The following is a 22,195-nucleotide window of genomic DNA, read 5'->3' on the forward strand; positions in this document are numbered from 1 at the left end:
ACGGGGGAAACGAAATCCCCAAAATGAGATCTTGGTCGTCAAGATCTCTCCATGCATGAGATGGGTGGACCTTTACGAGTAAAGGATTAGAGTTTATGAGTCTTAGACTTGTCCAACCATGCTAAGGATTAAACTCACTTACTTTGTGAAGTAATAGGCTCGAGCTAGCCCAGATCTGAGATTGTAGCAATTGTCTTAACAGATTAAGACTAGGAGAGTAAGAAAAATGAGTCTAGGTCGTACGTCGTGCGTAGCCCCAGTTACGCGCATCGTAGCGCTGAGTCCACCCCGATGCATGCACGATCAGTGGTACACCTAGCGTATGCGCTTCGGTTGACTTTTGCTGACTTTTAGGGTTTAGTCAATTTATGGACTTTAGAGGCCATGGAAGTGTAAAATGTTCTTTTATCCTTCTGAGAGTTTGTAGAAGGTTTAGCCTAGCTTCTTTGAGAGTCGATTATTATTTAGAGATAATTATCATATGTGTTAGACGGAGGCTAGACCGGTGATTCGAGTACAAGGTTTATTTGCTTGCTTAAGAGGTGAGTCTTCTCATTATACATACCTGAGTGGTACTACTGAGTGACCGGAGGGTCTTACTTGAGTTTTGTGATATTATGCATTTTTCTTTGTGATATATGATTTATTATTCTGTGCATTTTGAGATCGGACAGGAGGGTCCAACCCGAGCTGTGAGACCGGAGGGTCCTTACTGAGATACAGGACCAGAGGGTGTTCCACCTGAGCTATGAGACCAGAGGGTCCTCACTGAGACACATGACCGGAGGGTCCCCACCGAGCTGTGAGACCGGAGGGTCCATGTCGAGCTATAGCCATGATAGGCTTACAAATTCTTGACTTTTTAGGTCATTAAACTGATCCGAAAATATCGGGTTGTCACACACTTGAACATCCAACATTTCGTGTCGATCCTTCATTCAAATCACCCGAGGTGAGTTCATACCCCTACACTTTTTCCGAGTTTTTCATGTTTTCAGGGGGGGAATACAAGCAAAAGTACAAGGAAACTTGTGCTCAAAATATATTATTTTGTTTAAGAAAATTATATTTTAAGTATGCTTTTAACACAGAAAACAATTTTACCAACCGATTAAGAAATCAACATGTAGAAACAGTTTTCAAAATTAGAACAATGAACTTGTGAATCATATAGTAAAATGTATTATTTTATAAAGGATTCATGCAAATCATAAACATGATTTTCGGTATTTTTACTTGTAAATTTGTTAGGCTATGTTTGAGATACGTCCTTGGTAACACTCGCCACAAGAAACAGAGTGGAGGACTAGCACTCGTGACCAGAGTCTCTTGTAGGGAGAGCGTGACTGTTGTGTATAGATCTATATGGGATTGACAATCCCGCACCTCACTGCTTGCTATAGTTGGACCGGTAGGTCTACAGGTGACAAAGTCATTAAGGATATCGGCCGTTGCGGGCCATATCCAGTCAGTTATGGTCATGAAACTCACAACCTAGATAACAGGAATTTACATTTGTAATAATGAATTAAATGAACTAACCTCAAAGTAAATACTGATAGATTACTGGAGGGTATTACTAATAATACCTTAAGGACTTAGTTCATCACAGTTTTCTTTTATTTAGTTTTATTTATATAATAAGGCTAATATACCTCTCTGGGTGTAACCAGGGTTTTTAAAAGAGAACTGCTTTTCGAGTATGGTAGATACTTGAACACCTCATTTTAGAATGGATAATCAATCATCAACCTTTAAGCAAAATATAGGAATTTCCCGGGATAACCCGACTACTCAAAAAAAGATTGTTTAATATGAAATCAATGGATATTTATATTCCTTTCACGACTCCTTGGATTGTACATATCTTGTATGAATCTGGAAGTCATGGAAGGAATGGGTTTTTCAAACGCGCTTTTCATTAGAAAATATAGGATTTTCTTGAAGAACACTTTTCAAAAGGATTCAAAGAACACTTTTCCACCAAAACTAAATGCTTATGAATTCACCAGCTTTATGCTAATATATTTTCAAAACTGCTTGTATTCTCAGGGAATTAGTAGACAGGTATTTCCAGGAGTTCGGAGAAGTCGAAGCGTTAGAGTCGCACCTTTATATTTTACTTTTGATAAGAACAAAACTATGTATTAAACAATGTAAACCTTTTTCACATATGTATTCAAGTCTGGTTGTGTTTACTATGCTTGCTATGATACAATTGTTGTGATACTACGCATGACGTCAGCCACCCCCGAACGTTTCCGCCGTTCCGGTTTGGGGGTGTGACGTGTTCTATTATCCGAATACTAATTCCAAATAAAAATCCCATTTCTAGAATAATAAGGTTTTATAGCCGAAGTGTGACCATTCATACTTATCTTAAAAGAGGGATTTTATTAATGGATTCGACTAAACTTAATTTGTGTGAATTATGCGAATATCATCATCTCCATATTTGACTTTACTCTAGGTATAGCCAAATATCTTGGAGTATATGATCAATATTCTTTCGTGACATAAAGTCTTTTAGCTCGATTAAGTATACTCTCGAAGTAACAAATATTTCTATGTGATCCTTGAATTGTTCAAATCAACATATTTTTCGATGAACTTATTTATCCAATCATATTAGATTTTAATTTCTAAAGTAGTGTACTCTTATTTTGTAGTAATTGTGTCATTTTCTTTTGCTTGGACCTCATACCAACTAAACTTACTCTTCATCCTACAATGAAGTCATAATCCAATTATAATTCATAGTTATACATACACACACACAAACACACACACACACACACACACACATATATATATATATATATATATATATATATATATATATATATGTTTAGAAATCTGAATGTTATGTGGATTTTTACATGATGATTTTATTCTAAACTAATTGTCTCATATACATTCTATTAGTTCTTATAAAGTACTCTTAGAATGTTCCTCTAGTCGTCTGGTGACTTAACCATGTATTCAATTAGTGTATTATGATATGCTCATATCATGATCATATACCAAGTCTTATGCATAATATGGAATAAATTTTGGATTCATTTTCCAAGCAAATCAAATATAAATCATTTCAGTTAGTTCAAACATATGAGCTAAGTCCTATTGAGGCTGGCTCAAAATTAGTGCCATGTGACAATACTAAGGTTCCTCCAAAGGAATCTTCTATCTTGATCTCTTTCAAGATATTGTTAATATATACATAAATATATAAAGCTTTCGACATTCAATTTATATATCTCTATATATTTTACATTCCAAGAATGTATCTTGTCTTTCCTATGTCTTTCATTTTAGAAACACATTCCGAGTCAAGGTGAAAAGACCTGACATGGTTAGAATGTAATTTCTTATGAGCAAGTATGTATCACTCATAAAATATTAGGAATGCCACTATTCTCGCACTAGTTCTTAGTAAACACACATGTTTATTCATTTTGATATAAAAACATACCTTGTGGTTTTACATTAAAATGATGATTGCAACATTAAGATGTTTGCTTTATATCCACAAGTGGATCTCAAGCTCTACACATTTTGTTAGTATAACATTGATTAAGAAAACCTCCAGGCTAATCTATATAGATATCTTCTAGTAGATGTCTATTAATAAAAACATTCTTTCTTGAAATCTATTTGCTATATCTTATATTAAGAACAATATCCTTATTTATCTAATCATAATTACTTGTGAAAAAGGTTCCATCATAGTAAATTTTATGAGTATGATAAGGACCATAGTCAATGACATGAGTATAAGAAAATCATGTTACAACAAGTCTTGCTTTAAATGTGTATGATTATTGTCACAACTGTCAATTCAGGTCATTCTCGGACTCATGCATCTTTATAAAAACCATTCATACACAACATGCCATGGCCTAGTAGTATAAATTATGTCAAAATCTTGCATAAACTAGGATCCAACTAAGATCTAGGACTAATATACTTGACTCTTACGATTCTAGTAAGTTGCTTAACTATAATAGGAAATGCCAATACTATAATTAGAATGAAACTTCCAACCTTGCTACAATTGAAAAAAGGTATAAAACCCTAAAAATAAATTAAAATATTCTAATTATACTTCAATATGATGGTGAATATCAAACAATATTCCAAAAACCCTAAAGAGCCAAAAATCCAAATTTATAAATCTTAAAGCTTAAAAACTTTATAAAATTTGGCTATAAACTTCCTAATATCAAATTTTTATTAATCAAATTATGGATTATACCAATGAAATAAAAATTTAAATCATCAAACATTAATCATAATTTATTAGATAAAAACAAGATTTTTAAATAAATAGAGAATTACATAAAGAATCATTTTTATAAAAATTATGGTTTTATAAAAATTGAAGAGGGAAATTATTTAATTTGAATTAGGAGAGAGAGGGCACTTTAATACCCTCAAAAATCCGGCACCCCCTCTCCCCCATGCTTTCATCTTCCCAAAACTTCAATCATTAAGATCTAATCCACACTCTTCCACTTCTCTCTTCACTCTCTCTCACACTCCACCCTTCTAACACTCAAACTCTCTTTCTCTCTCTCTCTCTAAAATCACGAAAATCAGCAGCCAAAAACACCTCTCCACACTCAAATCTTCATCTTCTAAGGTTAATCTTCAAGGTAGACACGAAAATCTCTCACCTTTCCTTACTTTTCCTTCTTGTTTTTAAAGGATTTTCTTGTATTTCTCTTCTTTCTACACCATTCTTTATGAAAATTCATGAACATGTTCATGAATGTCGAGTTTGATGATGATGGTGGTAGGGTTTCACCCAAAAACAACATGCATGTTGTTTAATGGTGAAATCCAAGGACCAAAACCTATGTCAAACACTAAAAATTCGGATCTTTACAAGTTTTAAAGGTTCAAACACCTTATGCATTCAAGTATTTCTTTTAAAAACATCACTATGACAAACATATGTCCATGCATGGTCTTCAAACCATGATGCATGTGATGAACACCAAGCTAAAGAGCTTGATGATCAAAGTACATTGTTAATAGTGCATGTAAACGATTTTGTCTATAAAAATATCTAAAAGTTCTTTTCTGTTCAAATCAAAATTTTTCCAGATTCCCATTAAGGTAATATGAACACCTGAAATATTTCAAGAGCTTTTATCATTTCTTTGATTTATTAAAATTGTTTCAAGAAAACAAGGGCATAAATCACATAAAATACTTCCAGAGGTCTATATATCCGGAATAAATTCTTGGATGACCCCTATGGTGAATAATGACCTCTCATTAAATTTCATCGAATTATGTTTCTGTTTATTATGATTTTAGATTTTCTTTTTGTTTGGGTATAATAAATCACAAAAACACTTTAGGGAGTGTGAAAATTGTATATAACAATTTTCGCAACCCTTTCCTTTTGTGGGAGACGCAGAAAAATAATTTCAGAATTTTTCATCATGCTTTACTATTTTTCCCGATTTTTGGTATTTATAATGGCCTAAAAATAGGAAAAATAGTTCTGATTATCCAAAATTCATGAAATTTTATCAGAACATCATGTTGTACCGTAGGAGGTTACATAAAAATTTTGGATGATTTTTCTCTAATTTAAACTATTGTTCTCCTATTTTCTAAGGTTAAATACACTTAAATACACATAAATACCCAAAACCGGATTATACAATATGAAAACCACTTTTGGTATTTTTCCCAGATTACTTACACTGTAAATGATGTTACAAAAATTTTGGTAATTTATTTTAACTGTTTATTATTTATTCTTCAATTAATGATTATTTAAGGGAATAAAACAAGGAAAAATAGAAATACCCACTGAAAAATATCTTTTATATTTTCCCAGCCTATTTATGTATAATAACAGTTAAATAAAACTTTTGGGTAATTTCGGAAACTCTTTGCTATTTATTTCAATTTTTATTGGAATAAATGCTCAAAAATCATAAAATACAATTAAACAGCTTGGAAATCCATTTTTATATTTTTCCCAGCTTAGTAACGTGTAATAACAGTAAAATAAAAAGTTTGAGAATTTCTATCCTTTGAATGCTATTTTTCGTGAATTTATGTTGTTATGAAGGCTTAAAATTTTGGAAAATTGTTAACCATATCAAAAGTTCAAGGAAAATTTTCTGGAAAACCTCTATTGTATTTAGAATGAAAAATACAAGGTTTGACAATTTTTGGAAACTGTTTGATAATATTTTACATTTTTAGGAATTGAAAACACCTTTAAATGTGTTGAAACACCCTTAAATTTATATTACTAAATCTAGAGAATTAATATCCCAAAGTTGTATTAATCGCATAACTTGTAAAATTTCATCATTTCAGAAAAATTGTAACCAATTAATATAAAACCGATATTAGAACATAAATTTGGCATTTCACTATATGTAGAGTTTAGTATATTAGCATTAGATTTCGACGTGGAAACTCACTAGTGTGTGTTTGATGTCGTAGGATCCCGGTAGTAAGACGTTGGTGTATTCCGAGGCACCACTTGTACCTACACGAAACATTGTGGGTATTCACGCACTCCCCTATTTTCAGTTTTTATGTTTTGGGGTGGAAAAGCATGTCCAGAAAAACTATTATTTGCATGTTGTATTTAAATTGATTTGTATCAAACACGATTGCTATTGTGTTGCTATGTCTCTCTATGTATGTCTATGCAACACGGAACATAAGAACTTATCGTACTAAGGCCCTTCTCTTATCTCTAACCATTAACTCTTTGAGTCAATGGTCATTATGGATAGCGCTATTAGGAATTGACAACTCCTCACTCGCCCTATTGCTGGAGTGCATGATACCATATTCATCTATGGAACGATAAGCATAGATCTCGATAGGGCTTCATTTATAGGTTTGGTTGAGACTCATTGTTTGCTCATATACATACAAACTCGTTTCTCGTTATAGCAATAAACTTGTATTCATTAATAGCAATCAACTTTGTTTATCATTAAAGCAATGTACTTGTATTTACGAAAAGCCTTATTTCAAGCTCGATTTTATAAACTTGTGAACTCACCAACTATTTTCATAGTTGACGCTCGTTTTACATGCTTTTTCAGGAAATAATTAGTAAGTGGATATAAAGATTCATCATCATAGAGCATGCTGCATCGTGTTGAAGCTATTATGAAGTTATATTTTGAACAATGTTGTTTTGGAAAAACTTGTACTTTGTTTCTTTTTAAGCTATGGGTTGTAAACTTTTAAATACTGCTATGGTGATGTATCTTTATCTTTTGCAATGAAACCGTTATCACTGTCATATCTTGCGTTTCCGCTTTAGCGGGGTGTGACAGTTATCCATGTAATGTATTCTTTCTAGAAGAATCATTTTCTTCTTCTAGCCTTGCTATATAGAGAAAGTTCAATCATGACCATACTTGATTATCATATATGGATTGCATCTCGTTGTTGAACTATATTAATGGTCAGCAGAAGTTGAGTACATGACATGCCAAGTGGGTGGAGTTTTTGGAATCTTTTCACTTTTCCTCCGAGTATAAAGATTGCAAAAGCAATGTTATGTCTATGTTTGAGACACGTCCTTGGTAACACTCTCCACAAGAAACAGAGTGGAGGACTAGCATTCGTGACCAGAGTCTCTTGTAGGGAGAGCGTGACTGTTGTGTATAGATCTATACAGGAATGACAATCCCACACCTCACTGCTAGCTACAGTTGGACCGGCAGGTCTGCGAGTGACGAAGTCATTAAGGATATCGGCAGTTGTGGTCCATATCCAGTCAGTTATGGTCATGAAACTCACAACCTAGATAACAGGAATTTACATTTGTAATAATGAATTAAATGAACTAACCTCAAAGTAATAACCGATAGATTACTGGAGGGTATTACTAATAATACCTTAAGGACTTAGTTCATCACGGTTTTCTTTTATTTAGTTTTATTTATATAATAAGGCTAATATACCTCTCTGGGTGTAAACAGGGTTTTTAAAAGAGAACTGCTTTTCAAGTATGGTAGATACTAGAACACCTCATTTTAGAATGGATAATCAATCATCAACCTTTAAGCAAAATCTAGGAATTTCCCGGGATAACCCGGCTACTCAAAAACATATTGTTTAATATGAAATCAATGGATATTCATATTCCTTTCACGACTCCCTGGATTGTACATATCTTGTACGAATCTGGAAGTCGTGGAAGGAATTGGTTTCTCAAACGTGCTTTTCATTAGAAAATATAGGATTTTCTTGAAGAACACTTTTCAAAAGGATTTAAAGAACACTTTTCCACCAAAACTAAATGCTTATGAACTCACCAGCTTTATGCTGATATATTTTCAAAACTGCTTGTATTCTCAGGGAATTAGTAGACAGGTATTTCCAAGAGTTCGGAGAATTCGAAGTGTTAAAGTCGCACCTTTCTATTTTACTTTTGATAAGAACAAAACTATGTATTAAACAATGTAAATCTTTTTCACATATGTATTCAATGTCTAGTTGTGTTTAGTATGCTTGCTACGATACAATTGTTGTGATACTACGCATGACGTCAACCACCCCCGAACGTTTCCGTCGTTCCGGTTTGGGGGTGTGACAGATTGGTATCAGAGCCATTGTTTATAGTGAACTAAGTATACCGAACCTTACATGGTATACAACTATGAATATTAAGGGGCCTAAGTGCTCTAAACTAAAAGTATACTTTCAAAAATACAAGTATTTTTTTAAAAGTATATAAGCATACCCGAGTATCAGAATCCGTGTCGTAAGTAGAACAAAACAAAAGTATTTGGATGTTGGACATCACGGTTAAACCTGGGCAGTTATGTAATCATGTCTAGGGTCAATATGGCCTAATCAACTATATTCACTCGAGACATGACCAACATGTGCTTGGGAGTGACCGTGGTGTCGCAGCAAGTCTAAAACTTACCTAGGTACCAGAAAAGTTCTAGAGTCAAACGTAAGGGTTAAAATACTATAGGAGTATTTTAGGATGCTATAACGACCAAACCGGAAACTTACCCAGGAATCCATCCCTCGAGAATCAATCATGAAACCATAATACATTGGAAGTATTATTAGATTCGATGCCTAATAACTATCCCTTTACCCCTTATCTCGCGTAGATAGCTTGGCCGGATTCCCTCTCCCAGGAGAACCCGTATTTTCCCAACCAAGGATATGCTAGATGGCTCGAGGCAGGGCTAGAAGAAAATCATGAGATTCCCTTGGACGATGACTTCGTAGAACAATTCCTCGAAGAGGCCGACCCAGAACCTGAAGTCGAGAACCTACCTCCAGTAGCCCTGATACCAAATCCTAACCCCCGACTTGAGTTTGAAGGCCCAACGCCTATGTGGGTCGGAAGCCTGGATAGGTGGAGTCATGAACAAGGCCAACCCCACCCGTATAATGGGGATCGCCGCTTCTACAATTTAGACATAGGAGGCTCCGCAGATAGAGCCCTTCCAATCATAGTCCGCCGAGTGGCCTGCAATGTCGAAATGAACGTGGCGGCCATTCAACGAACTGTGGAACTCGAGGCAGAATCGGATGCCAACACAAACCATATTTGCGGTCTTGAAGTTGCACATGGGAGGATTTTAAGAGACAACGAAGCCCAGCAGCGAGAGCTAGCTGCAACTCGAGCTGAAGTCGTAGAGCTTCGAGCACGCCAATCAGTATACGAGAGTCGCCTGCTTGAAATGGAGCGCCAATTGACTAACCTAAGTTTCCGCCCTAGAAGTGCCCGTCGCCAGTAGGAAATATTCTACTTGTCCTTCCTTTTGGTCTAAAGAATAGCTTTCCTATTCATGTTCCAAGTAGCTCCTTTTTCTGTAGACATTCTTTCCTTGCAAGTACCGATTTGCTAGTTCCTTATTGTTCCTCTGTTGGTATGTGGTTGACCTACTCCTAGATCAAAATTTTCAAACTTTGTGTAATCTTGATAACGAAAATGGTGGCAACTGTTAAAGATTTCCATTGTCAAAAGTGTACCTCAGATCGATAGCATGAAAAGTAAGCAACTTTATCAAGGTCCCATCATTGTTTTGTCCTCAAAACGCGAACCATGAGATGTACTTAGACGATTATTCCTTTTCCCCATCAATTTCGTACCAGCTTCGATATCCTAATCGGCACGAATTTGTTAAGCCTCAAATCGTTCTGATATCCTTTGCTTCGAGGAAGCGATTCGTCTCAATCTTCCCTTCAACGAAATCCTCACTGGTCTCAGTGATAAGATTTTTCGAACCTTCGTATCATTTCCTACGTCAAGCCTAGGAGCATCTGCGGAAGGAATGCTATGCATTCTTGGCTCATGTTGACAATGAGATGCAAGAAGTTAAAGACCTCAAGAGCATCTTCGAAGTCTGCAACTTTTCCGATGTCTTCCCCAAAGACATTCCAGGGATTTCTTTCGAGTCCCAAGTTGAATCCCATATCGAATTGATCCTCGGAACTACCCTTATAGCCAAATCCATATCGTCAAGAGCCGACGAAAATATGAGAATTACTCATCCATCCCAATGAGCTGAGCATCCAGGAGTTCGTAAAATTATTGTATGTGAACTTTGTGTGCTCAAATCTTTTCTATCCTTAATAAGACCATATCATGGGGATGTGGGTCGAATCAATGAGAGTTAGATAAGCAAAACGGGAAATCTCAAGCATAGATAAACATGTAGGATACATCCAGAGGCAACCATTATTGCTCACAAGCTTCTTTTCTTGACATGTAGCAGATCATGCCTCCAAAGAAACGTAACCAACCCACCGGTAAGACCCCAATCCTTCAGATGGATTCAACTACGTTCGAAGCTACTGTCATAGCAGCGGTGACAGCCGCCCTAACTGTTCTTAATGCTAACAACATGAATATGGGTGGAAGTGTTAACGGTAATCTGAATCTTGGTGTTAACCAATCTCAACAACAAGTGCCTACTAGAAAGGACACACCTAACCTTCTAAAACGAAAGTTCAAAGGAAGTTGTTCAACCCAAAGACCTACTGAGAGGCAACGATTTGGGACAGTCAGTACCCCAGTCGTCCATGCTGTTCCCACACCAACCATACCCTACTGTGGAAATCTCCCGCACTGCTGCAAATGCAACTACCATCATTATGGGGTCTGCCGAGTGTTGCATTGCACCAGATGCAACAGGAAGGGACACACCTCCCGTGGTTGTAGAACCCTAGTCAAGTTCATCACTCCGATTACCAATGTTGGGACAAGTCCAACCTGTTACCTTTGTGGAAGTTTAGGACATTTCAAAAGAGACTGCCCAACAGAGAAGAACAATGGGGAAACAGGAGGAGTTTAACCTCAGAGAATGAGGAAGCATCAAAGAACCCTGCTATGTTTTGGTACGTTTTCGAAAAACCCTATAATTGTTCATAATTGTGATTAATTTCTCGTCCAAATTAAATCGCGACATTCCTATAAGATTTGAAGCTCTAATGAGTAAATTACAATAGCTTAGTGAATACGTTAGAGTTAGTTGTAGTTATACATGACTTGTATACACCAAGCGATTATATGAAGATCTAGTAAGAACCATTTCATAAAAAGTTCATAATTTCGAAGTATCAGAACCCTCGTAGTTGTGGTACCCTCCAATTTCGAATCAAAAACAGCAAAAACCAGAGACATTCACCCAGGGGCACCAATGTGCTAGCAAAACGATCCTCTCGGACTAACTGGACACACGATTCTACGACACCATTCTGTCTAGCTCGACTGCGTCTATGTTATACCAAACCATTTTGTCTTAAATCATTCGATCACGAAACTCCCATCGCTCGTGACGACATCCAGATGCGAACTTCAAAGAATTCATCTCTCTTCGAAATCCGAAAGTATTACGAAGAGTATCATCCGCAAGGAGAAGGACAAAGTAAGAGAACCATCCGGACAATTGAAGATGTGTCTTGGGACCCACATCTATCCTTAATTGAACCTTCTTGCAACAACGACGACCTTTCCAGTAGCAAGGCTGCGTCGTTTGAAGCCCTCTGCAGCCATAAGTACAGACCCCATCTGTGTTGGGCTGAGGCGGGCGACACGCAAATAGACAAGAGTCAAGTCCTCGACAGCACTCTCGCGAGTCCTGAAATCACCCGAGGGACGGCAGAAAAGATCGCACGAAAGGGGCTATGTCGATAATAGACAAAAACCATTGGAGTCCCAGATTGGTGAACTTGTCTTTCTTACAGGTTTCACCCTGGAAAAGCCTGATACGCTTCGAAAAGCATAGAAAAATAAATCCAAGATACGTTAGACCATCCGAGATCTTTGCTAGGATCGGTCCCATAGCGCACAAACTCCAGTTACCTGAAACGCTTAGCAACGCTCATCTCCTCTTCCTCATTCCAAATCAAAATGAGTGTCCGGCCGATGAGACACGTACGATTTCCCCTTGACCACCTCGAGTTAGATGAGAGTCTACACGTTGTGAGAGAACCAACCGAGCTTACGGATCGAGAAGTCGAGCGAACGAAATAACGTCACATCCCGATAGTGAAGATCCACTAGAATGTCAAATAGGAACTTGGATTCACTTGGGAGCACGAGAGTCCCATGAAACTTAAAGTACCTACATATTTTTCCAAAAACCATGAGTTATATTCTTATTCTTGAGTTTCAGGATGAAATTCCCTCTAACGGGGGGATGATGTGACAACCCGAAACTTCTGGTTCGCACACTTAGCCATTTCAATCAAAGTTAAACATGTTTTGTTGACTTCTGGCACTGTTTGAGGGTTCGTTTAAGTGATTCTAAGCTTGAGTATGACCAAGGTTGAGTTTAGGAATGAGTCAGCAAGTCGTATACTGTCAAAACAGGGCCATACACACCCTTAGAGGGAGTGTACGGCCGTATACATGGGTATGCGGCCACACACACACCTCCTGGCAGCACACTCCTTTCTAGGCAGCACACCCACCCTATATAAAGGGTAGACCCCTTTCCTTTCATTCCTTTAACGTCCTGGTAGCACACAACACCTTTTCTCTCGAGACTCTTCAACCGTAAACCCTCCCAAGGCTTCAAAAACGTGAGTAATCCATCCCTTAGCTTGTTATACTTGAAGAACCACTTCATCTAAGCCTTGATTCATCAAGATTCATCATGTTCTTCATCCCTTGAAGGAGTGTAGCCGCACACCTTCATAAGGTTGGCCGCACACTCTTAAAACGCCCTCCAAAGTGAGAGTTTGACTTCCATCCTCGAGTTAGACATTACCATAGCCTTTCTACACCTTGGAAATGGCAATTTGGACATTTTTGTGGGGTGTATGACCGTACAAACCTGTGTACGGCCTCACACACCCTTGTGCGGTAGCACACTCCAAGTGTGCGGCAGCACACCCAAGTGTGCGACCACACACTCATTCTAGGACCACAAACACACTTCTAGGACCCCTAACTTGCACTGCAATTAACTTTGGACCAAGAACACTCCATGGGTTGCAAGTATGGACCTTGAAACAACCCAATAATACCTTTCATCATGAGTGTACCGCACACCCATGGCCGCACACACCTTAAAGGTGGCCATACACTCCCCTCATGCAATCCTATAAGGTTCTAACACTTAGTGCAAGTAGTCCAAAGTTCTTAAAGTGGTTCTTTGTCACATCTAGTGATGAAATACCTTCATTTGACTCTGTTATGTGTCATTACATGTTAATTAGGATCAAAGCGTGTTCAAGGCTTCAATTTTTCACACCCCCAAACTAGAACGACGAAATCGTTCGAGGGTGGATGACTTCATTTAGTATCGTAACAGTTTAATACGTAGTAACGAAAGTAAACACAACCATCATATATAAAATTTAAGACTTACATTGTTGCATGATTCTTGTTTCAAAAACAAATTCCAATATGATGACAAAATGAGTTTAAAACTGACGCCATAGCATCACTTCTCCAAAAGCTGAAGTTTACCTGTATTACTGAATCCCTGAGAAATACACGTAGATTTGAAAGAGTAGATCAACATTTAAGCCGGTGAGTTCATAAGTATTTAATGTCAATGTTTGTATAAATATAAATGAATTTGTTTGTAGATGTTGAAAACTCCTAGAAAATCTCATATTTCCTACTAATATAAAAGTAGTATTCTACTAAGACCCGACTGTTTTGAATGTTGTTTCTAAAATTCCAATATTTTTCCATAAGTGTGAGGTAGTTATAAAGTTCCAAAAACTATTATGCATTAGTGTTTTTCATGCCTGTAATAGCATATTTATGTAAGTAAAAGAGTTGCTAAGGCATTATATAACCCCGTAAATCAACGTGTTTTTAATACTCCATGTGAGTTTTATAACCATACTATTGACCCTGACTGCCTGTAACAACGTTCTTTAGGCGTTGGAATGTTATGACGTTTGTCACCCCAGACCTGCCGGTCTAACTGCAGCTAACAGTTTAGGTGCGGGATTGTCAATCCCGTATAGATCTATACACAAGTATCACACTCTCCCTACAAGAGGTTATGGTATATAATACAGGACTTTAACTGCATACTTGAAAGTACGTGAAGTTGAATGTCTCACAAAACTTAGTATAAAATAGATTTACGTATGAAAAGTTCATTTGTTCTTTTATATGAAAGTATTTCCCTAATATAGTACTCATAATATGTAAAATCTCTTGAATATCTAGTAAACTATACCTATTATAGTTTTTCTCAAATGTATGATTCGTTTGTATGAATAAACCCTAGTGCAGTATCAGCTTGGTATGTAAGTATAACATTTGTAATAACATTATTGAACATTATACACCAATATATAAATAAAGTGTTTGATATTTGTATAACAACATGTTTTTACTCTTGAAGGACAAAATGTTATTGAATAAGAGTTGGATGCGAACGTTTTCATATGATAGTTATGAATCACGTATGATTTGTCATATAAAGATAAGTGTAGTAAGAGCTTAATGTTTTCCACACGAGAGTAACCGTGTGTTTACTTGTATCCCCCCTCCCCCTTTATAGTGTATAAAAGCATTTATAAAACATTTGTAAACATAGTTGTAGGGGTATGAACTCACTTGATAGAGAAGAAGGTGAAACGAAAACTGAGCAGAACTTCGACTAGGGAAAGTTGAATTTCCTGGGAATCTCGGGAATGAAAAACCTTCCTTCGGAACTTGGATATGAAGACCGGGACTTCGGGATGGCTTCGGGGGTTTAAACGCAGAGCTTCAGCACGAGAGAGAGAGAGAGAGAGAGAGAGAGAGAACAAATGAGCACTGGAACCCAACACTTCCGTCTGCTATTTATAGCCCAAATTTGGTCACCACGTCGTGGTACACCTCACCACGTCGTGGTGAGGGATTCTATCCACTTCCGTTGATGAGACGTTTGCTGACACACCTGGCACCCATCAATCACATTACCACGTCGTGGTGGGCCTGACAGCCTCAGATTTTGTGCCGAAAACTTGTAAAATTCGTAACTTCCGCGTACGAACTCTGTTTTTAACGTTCTTTATATCCACATGCAGGTGAGATTATGCTCTACAACTCTCGTTTAGACTCCGTCGGCAAATTTTAACTTTATTTTTATTTTTATTTATTTTTATTTATTTTTAACGGGCCGAGACACGAAAAGTCCGTTAAAAATACATAACTTCTTCATGTTATGTCTGTTCTCATTAGACTTTATTCCGTTGTGCTACTATTATTGAGATCTTCGATTCTCATTTAGGTTGTATCGGCTAAAAATCTCTCGATCTCTGTTTCGAGTATTTTAGCTGTTTGCTGCTATATTTGAAACTTGGAAAAAATCATAACTTTCTCATACGAAGTCAGATTTGGACGTTCTTTTATATACGCATATGGTCTAATGATATCTACAACTTTCATTTAGATACCTAAGGCTAAATACAATTGTATTGAAACTTCGCGTTTTACGCTTATCAGTGTCGCCGGTTTTCAATGTGATTCTTAGATTGGTCATAACTTCTTCGTTATAACTCGGATTTTAGTGTTCTTTATATTTCTGAAACCCTTGATACGATGTTTATCATTTTACATAACCCAATAGAGACGTTTTAACATTCAAATTTTGATGCAAATTTCATTACATTAAAAGAGATTACAAATTCTTGACTTTTTAGGTCATTAAACTGATCCGAAAAGTTGTCACATCATCCCCCCGTTAGAGGGAATTTTGTATCGAAATTAAGTATAAAGTTAATAATTGTGGATTAGGGAAAGAGATGCGGGTACTTTTGTTTCATCTGATCTTCGCGTTCCCAAATAAATTCGGGTCCCTGCTTTGCATTCCAACGGACCTTCACAATGGATATGCGACTTTGTTTTGTTCTTTTAATTTCCTTATCCATGACTTCAATTGGTTCCTCTATGAAGTGGATACTCTCGTTGATTTTGATTTCGTCTAGAGGGACAACGAGGGTCTCATCAGACAAACATTTCTTCAAGTTTGACACATGAAAGGTAGGATATACGTTGTTGAGTTCCTGCAGTAGGCGAAGTTTGTATGCTACTGGGCCGATCCTTGCAAGGATCTCGAATGGTCCAATATATCTTGGGTTTAGTTTCCCACGTTTTTTGAAACGTATTAACCCCTTCCAGGGCGAGACCTTCAATAGCAAACGGTCCCCAACCTGAAATTCTAAGGGCTTCCATCTTTTGTCCGCATAACTCTTTTGTCTGTCTCTTGAAGCTTTTAGTCGTTCCCGAATTTGTACTATCTTTTCAGTTGTTTCTCTTATAATTTCCGGGCCTGTGAGAACGATGTCGGGTACTTGTCCCTTGGCTAGTTGTGTGTCACCCACTTCAGCCTTCAAATGGAGCAACTTTAATGCTGGAGTGATAGCTATTGTTGTATGAGAATTCAAATAGTGGTAAATGGGCATCCCATGCCATACCAAAATCGATTACACAAGCTCTTAGCATATCCTCCAAGGTTTTTATGGTCCTCTCACTTTGATCGTCGGTTTATGGATGGTAAGCGGTACTCATGTCTAGGTTCATTCCAAGAGATTTTTGTAGCGACTACTAGAATCGCGAGGTGAACCTACTATCTCTGTCGGAGATAATGGATATTGGTACAACATGTAGTCATACAATCTCTCGGGTGTATGTTCGAGCTAGCTTCTCCATCTTGTCGGTTTCTTTTATGGGTAGGAAGTGTGCGGATTTTGTCAATGTATCGACGATCACCCAGATCGTGTCAAGCCCACCTGTTGTCTTTGGAAATTTGGTTATGAAATCCATGGTTATCTGCTCCCACTTCCACTCGGGTATTTCAGGTTGTAGTAATCCCGAGGGCTTTTGGTACTCTACTTTGACCTTGGCGCAAGTCAGGCACTTGCCCACATAGGTAGCGATCTTTGCTTTCATGTCCGGCCACCAATATAGTTTCTTGAGGTCCAGATACATCTTGTCCGAACCTGGATGCACGGAGTATCGAGTCTTATGAGCCTCAATCATGACTACGTCTCTGAATCCACCGAACTTCGGCGTTCAGATCCGATCCATGAAGTAATGAACTCTGTCGCCCTTGATTTCAAGTTTATTATCCATTCCCCTTAAGGCTTCACCCATCACATTCTCTGATTTCAAGGCTTCCCTCTAAGCTTCCTTGATTTGCATGGACAGGTGTGAATGGATCGTCATAGTTAAGGATTTCACTCGGCGGCCCGAGTATTCCTTTCGACTAAGGGCATCCGCTACCACATTCGCTTTTCCTGGGTGATAACTAATTTCACATTCGTAGTCATTTAACAATTCAACCCATCGTCTTTGCCTCATGTTGAGTTCCTTTTTGATTGAGGGCGTGTTGAAGGCTCTTGTGATCGGTAAAGATTGTGCATTTCGTGCCATAGAGACAGTGTCTCCAAATTTTTATTGCGAAAATGACTGCTCCCAGTTCGAGGTCGTGTTTAGTGTAGTTCACCTCGTGCGTCTTGAGTTGTCTCGAGGCATATGCAATGACTTTTCTTCGTTGCATTAGAACACATCCTAGACCTTGATTAGATGCATCACAGTAGACCACGAAGTCTTCCGTTCCTTCTGGCACGGACAATATAGGTGCGCTGCATAGGGCTTGCTTCAGTGTTTTGAATGAAGCATCTTGTCTTTCTTCCCAATTGAAAATTACCCCCTTTTGGGTCAAGGTGGTAAGTGGTTTAGCAATCTTCGAGAAGTTCTGAATAAACCTCCGATAGTAGCTAGAAAGGCCCAAGAATTGTCTGATTTCTGTTGGGGTCCTTGGGGCTGGCCAATTCTCGATTGCTTTGATTTTGGAAGGGTCCACATGTATCCCGTCCTTGCTAACCACGTGACCCAGGAAATCTACTTTTCGAATCCAAAATTCGCACTTTGAGAATTTTGCGTATAGCTTTTCTTTTGTTAGAGTTTCCAAGATTTGACGGAGGTGTTGACCGTGTTCTTCTATATTCTTCGAATAAATGAGTATATCGTCTATGAACACGATCAAAAATTTGACCAGGAATGAACGACACACTCGGTTCATTAAGTCCATGAACACCGTCGGTGCATTTGTTAATCCAAAGGGCATCACTACAAACTCGTAGTGACCGTAACGAGTTCGAAAGGCTGTTTTGGGAATATCTCCTTCCAAGACTCGTAGCTGATGATACCCGAATCTCAAATCAATCTTTGAGAAATAACTCGCTCCTTGGAGTTGGTTAAACAAGTCGTCAATGCGTGGTAAGGGATATCAGTTATTGATAGTGAGCTTGTTTAGTTCTCGGTATTCGATGCACATGCGGACAAATCCATCTTTCTTCTTTACGAACAGAACTGGTGCTCCCCAGGGTGAAAAGCTCGGTCTGATGAATCCTTTGTTGAGTAGCTCGTTTAATTGGCTGGATAATTCTTGCATTTCAGCTGGCGCTAGACGATACGACGACTTAGCTACTGGGGTAGCTCCGGGAACTAAATCGATTCTGAACTCGACTTGTCGCGCCGGTGGGACTCCTGGAAGATCTTCAGGGAAGACATCAGGAAAATCGCAGACCTCTTGTCCCAGCCCATATAATTTGTCACTACCAGAGTTAGTGACTTGACGTGGCCATTCCACCATGTCAGAGCGCTCTTGGAGAATGTACAAGCGGCAAATTTTACCTTGCTCACTTCCAGACATGCACAGATCTCGAAAACCGCTTTTGTTTTCTCTATCCATTGTGATAGAGCCATTATCCCTCCGGATCCATTAAAATTTATGGGCTTGCTATTGGTGAAGTCCTTGAAAGTGCAGTCCCCTGAACGACCCTGGTGTTGGCCATTCATAGAGCTATTTACTCCACTTCCAGACCCATTATTACTCATTTGTGCCATTGCTGCTGTCACTGCAGTTGTTACAACAGCTATCAAGGCGGTATTATCCGTTGATGGAGGTGGTGGTGGTGGAGGTGTTGCATTGTTGCCATGGCGTGGAGATCTACGGGGCGGCATTGTGCTGCTTAAGTAAATAGAATGAAGAACATAAGTTTTTAATGATTTGAAGTTGTGTGTCAATAAATTTGTTATTTTTATCAATTTATAAATTCGACTGACCTACCCAAGGTTTAGAGTTTGACTCATAATAAAAGTTTGAATAGTGATAGATAAACTTATGAATCTAAGTGGTAGTCAAAGAATTTACACACAAGGAATTTCTTCATATATATTAAACACATGTCGAGTTACATTTGAAGTTAGGAAAATTTCGACCCTTCTAAGGATCTCCGATACTGAATTTAAAGAAAAGTAAGACTTTTAGCCGAGTTCCTATTCTATAACAAAATTTTTGGGATTCGGCTAGTACTACTTGCGTCGAAGGTTGCGTTTGGAGCTTGACACCGTGTCTGATTACTTTGCTTCCATAAGACACCTATCGAAGGCGAATTGATGTTCCCTTATCTCAGAGAGGGCTGCAATCAGTTGTGCTTGGAATGCGTCGGCTGAACCTCCATCCCTGACGTCATAGATGTTGGGTTATGAGCATTCTAACACCCCTAAGTGCACATGCAACCCTAAATACCTTGGATCTATGTTTTCTCTATTATACATGCAAATAAGAACTTCCAAGGTATTATCCTAATCTAGCATACAAAACAATGAGTGTAACAAGATAGAATACATACCTCTTTGATGTAGAAAGTCTTCATGAAGCTTGAGTGCCTAGTGCCCCAAGTGTGACACCTCAAATGGTTCACACAACACCAAATGAACATGGAATGACTTGAGAGAAATGGAACACTCCTTGAAATCGTCTAGCCCTCATATTCACACACTAGTGCATGATTTCTTGAGCCATGGGATTCTTTTATATGGTGGCTATTAGGTTTACACCATGTAACTCATAACTTTACCCATTCCTTATGCTCCATGGATTTTAACCTCCATGGGTCACCCCATGGACTTAGTCCAACATAAGGAATCTTGGATTACAAGCCCACATATATAAGAATGAGTGATTTACACAATCAACCCATATATTTAATTAGTCTCCTTTTGATCACTTAATTAATTCTTGATCACTACTAATTAAATAACCTTATTAATATACTAGAACTTATAATATATTAATAACCATAAGTGTCTTATTTCTCTCATTATAGTCTATCCAAGTGCATGATGCCATGCAACCCAAATGGACCATGCCGGGTCGGGTCAAGTCTTACTAATTATAGTTATGGACTTAGACATTAATCCAATAGTCTCCCACTTGGATAAGTCTAAAACTAATATTGCGTATGACTTCAGGAACCGACTGGCAATCGTAGCTCTCAAAAGCTTCTGTCGAACTCTGACCTTGTAGATGAACTCTGACCTTTGTCAGTGACTTGTCCATTAGATAAGGGATCATATATTCCTCCATTCTAGATATCATATGGACTGAGACATGGATTATAATCATTCTCTCTGTCCATTTGTTGTTTCCCGATTTCTGATTTATGACGACTGACTAATTGAACAAATCAAATCAGTCCTGGCCCGGCCGAGCACTTCCATTTGTCATCATCAAATCATCGAGGGGCCCACAAATATCGCTTTTATCCCGAAGGTAAAAGGAATGGATAAACTTCGACTCATATGGCTTGTTCTACTACTTGTTGAATCATACACAAAGACACGTTTTATAGCACCGAGTTACCAAATGTGTTTTCGTGCAATCAATGTACAACCAACTCATAGTAACAACTCATATCTCTAGGTTTGAAGAATATAAGATATTATCGTCTCATGATCACTCGTGATAAAATCCATGAAGTGATTCCAATGAGTGCGGGTTGAATCCAATACTCAGAACTTCTGAGCACTCATGAGTGTTGTAGCCCTTTGTCCAACACCTTAGACCTCTACAAGCCAACTCATGACAGTTTTAATTCATATCTACTTCCAACATATGACCGACTGTGGATGGTTTGAATAACTTAGTCATTCCGGAAGAATAACCCAGTTTATTCTGGAAATCAAAACATGCAAAATGAAACACAATAATAATTGAATCCAATACGGTATCAAAACCTATAAACATAAATAAAACACCTTTTATTTATCACCATATGATTACACATTATTCATTGTATACTGTTTCAACTATCAACTTTATTCTTGAATTTAAAATAATAGTTGTCCCATGCTCCAAGCATGTACACTATGTTTTTCTAAACACTAGTCATGCCACACACCAAGTATGCATACTAGGTTTGTCTATGATCTTTACTTTGTGAACTAGATCAATTGAACATAACTTCAATGTTCTCTTTTCACACTCCCAAATCCTTACTGCAAATGCAAGAATTCCAAATTCATGTCATTTACTGAAATCTGTTAGATTCTAAACTTATATGCATTGATCCTCTTGTAATGATTATGCACAAAGTCAGAAAGAGTTGACAACAAACATTACAGAGCATTCCAAAGGAGATCAAGTCCTTGGAAACATCCTTCTTGCATTAAGTTTCCTAATCTTACAAAGATTGAATAATTTCTACCTTTGAAGCATTTCCATATTCCATTTTGACTATCACTTCTGAACTAGAGTTGCCTCCTTACAGATTATGTCAATACGGTCCTTCCAGAATTAACACTATACTTCCAACTGTCCTTGAGCAACCAATCTTTAATAAACCTTAGATTGTCCTCAACAATTATTTAACCCTTTTAGTCATATCCAGTTCTAGACCTTTTCCCTTCTTA

This window comes from Lactuca serriola, chromosome 1 (assembly GCF_051521515.1).
Source record: "Lactuca serriola cultivar US96UC23 chromosome 1, Lser_US96UC23_V15, whole genome shotgun sequence".
Classification (NCBI taxonomy): Eukaryota; Viridiplantae; Streptophyta; class Magnoliopsida; order Asterales; family Asteraceae; genus Lactuca; species Lactuca serriola.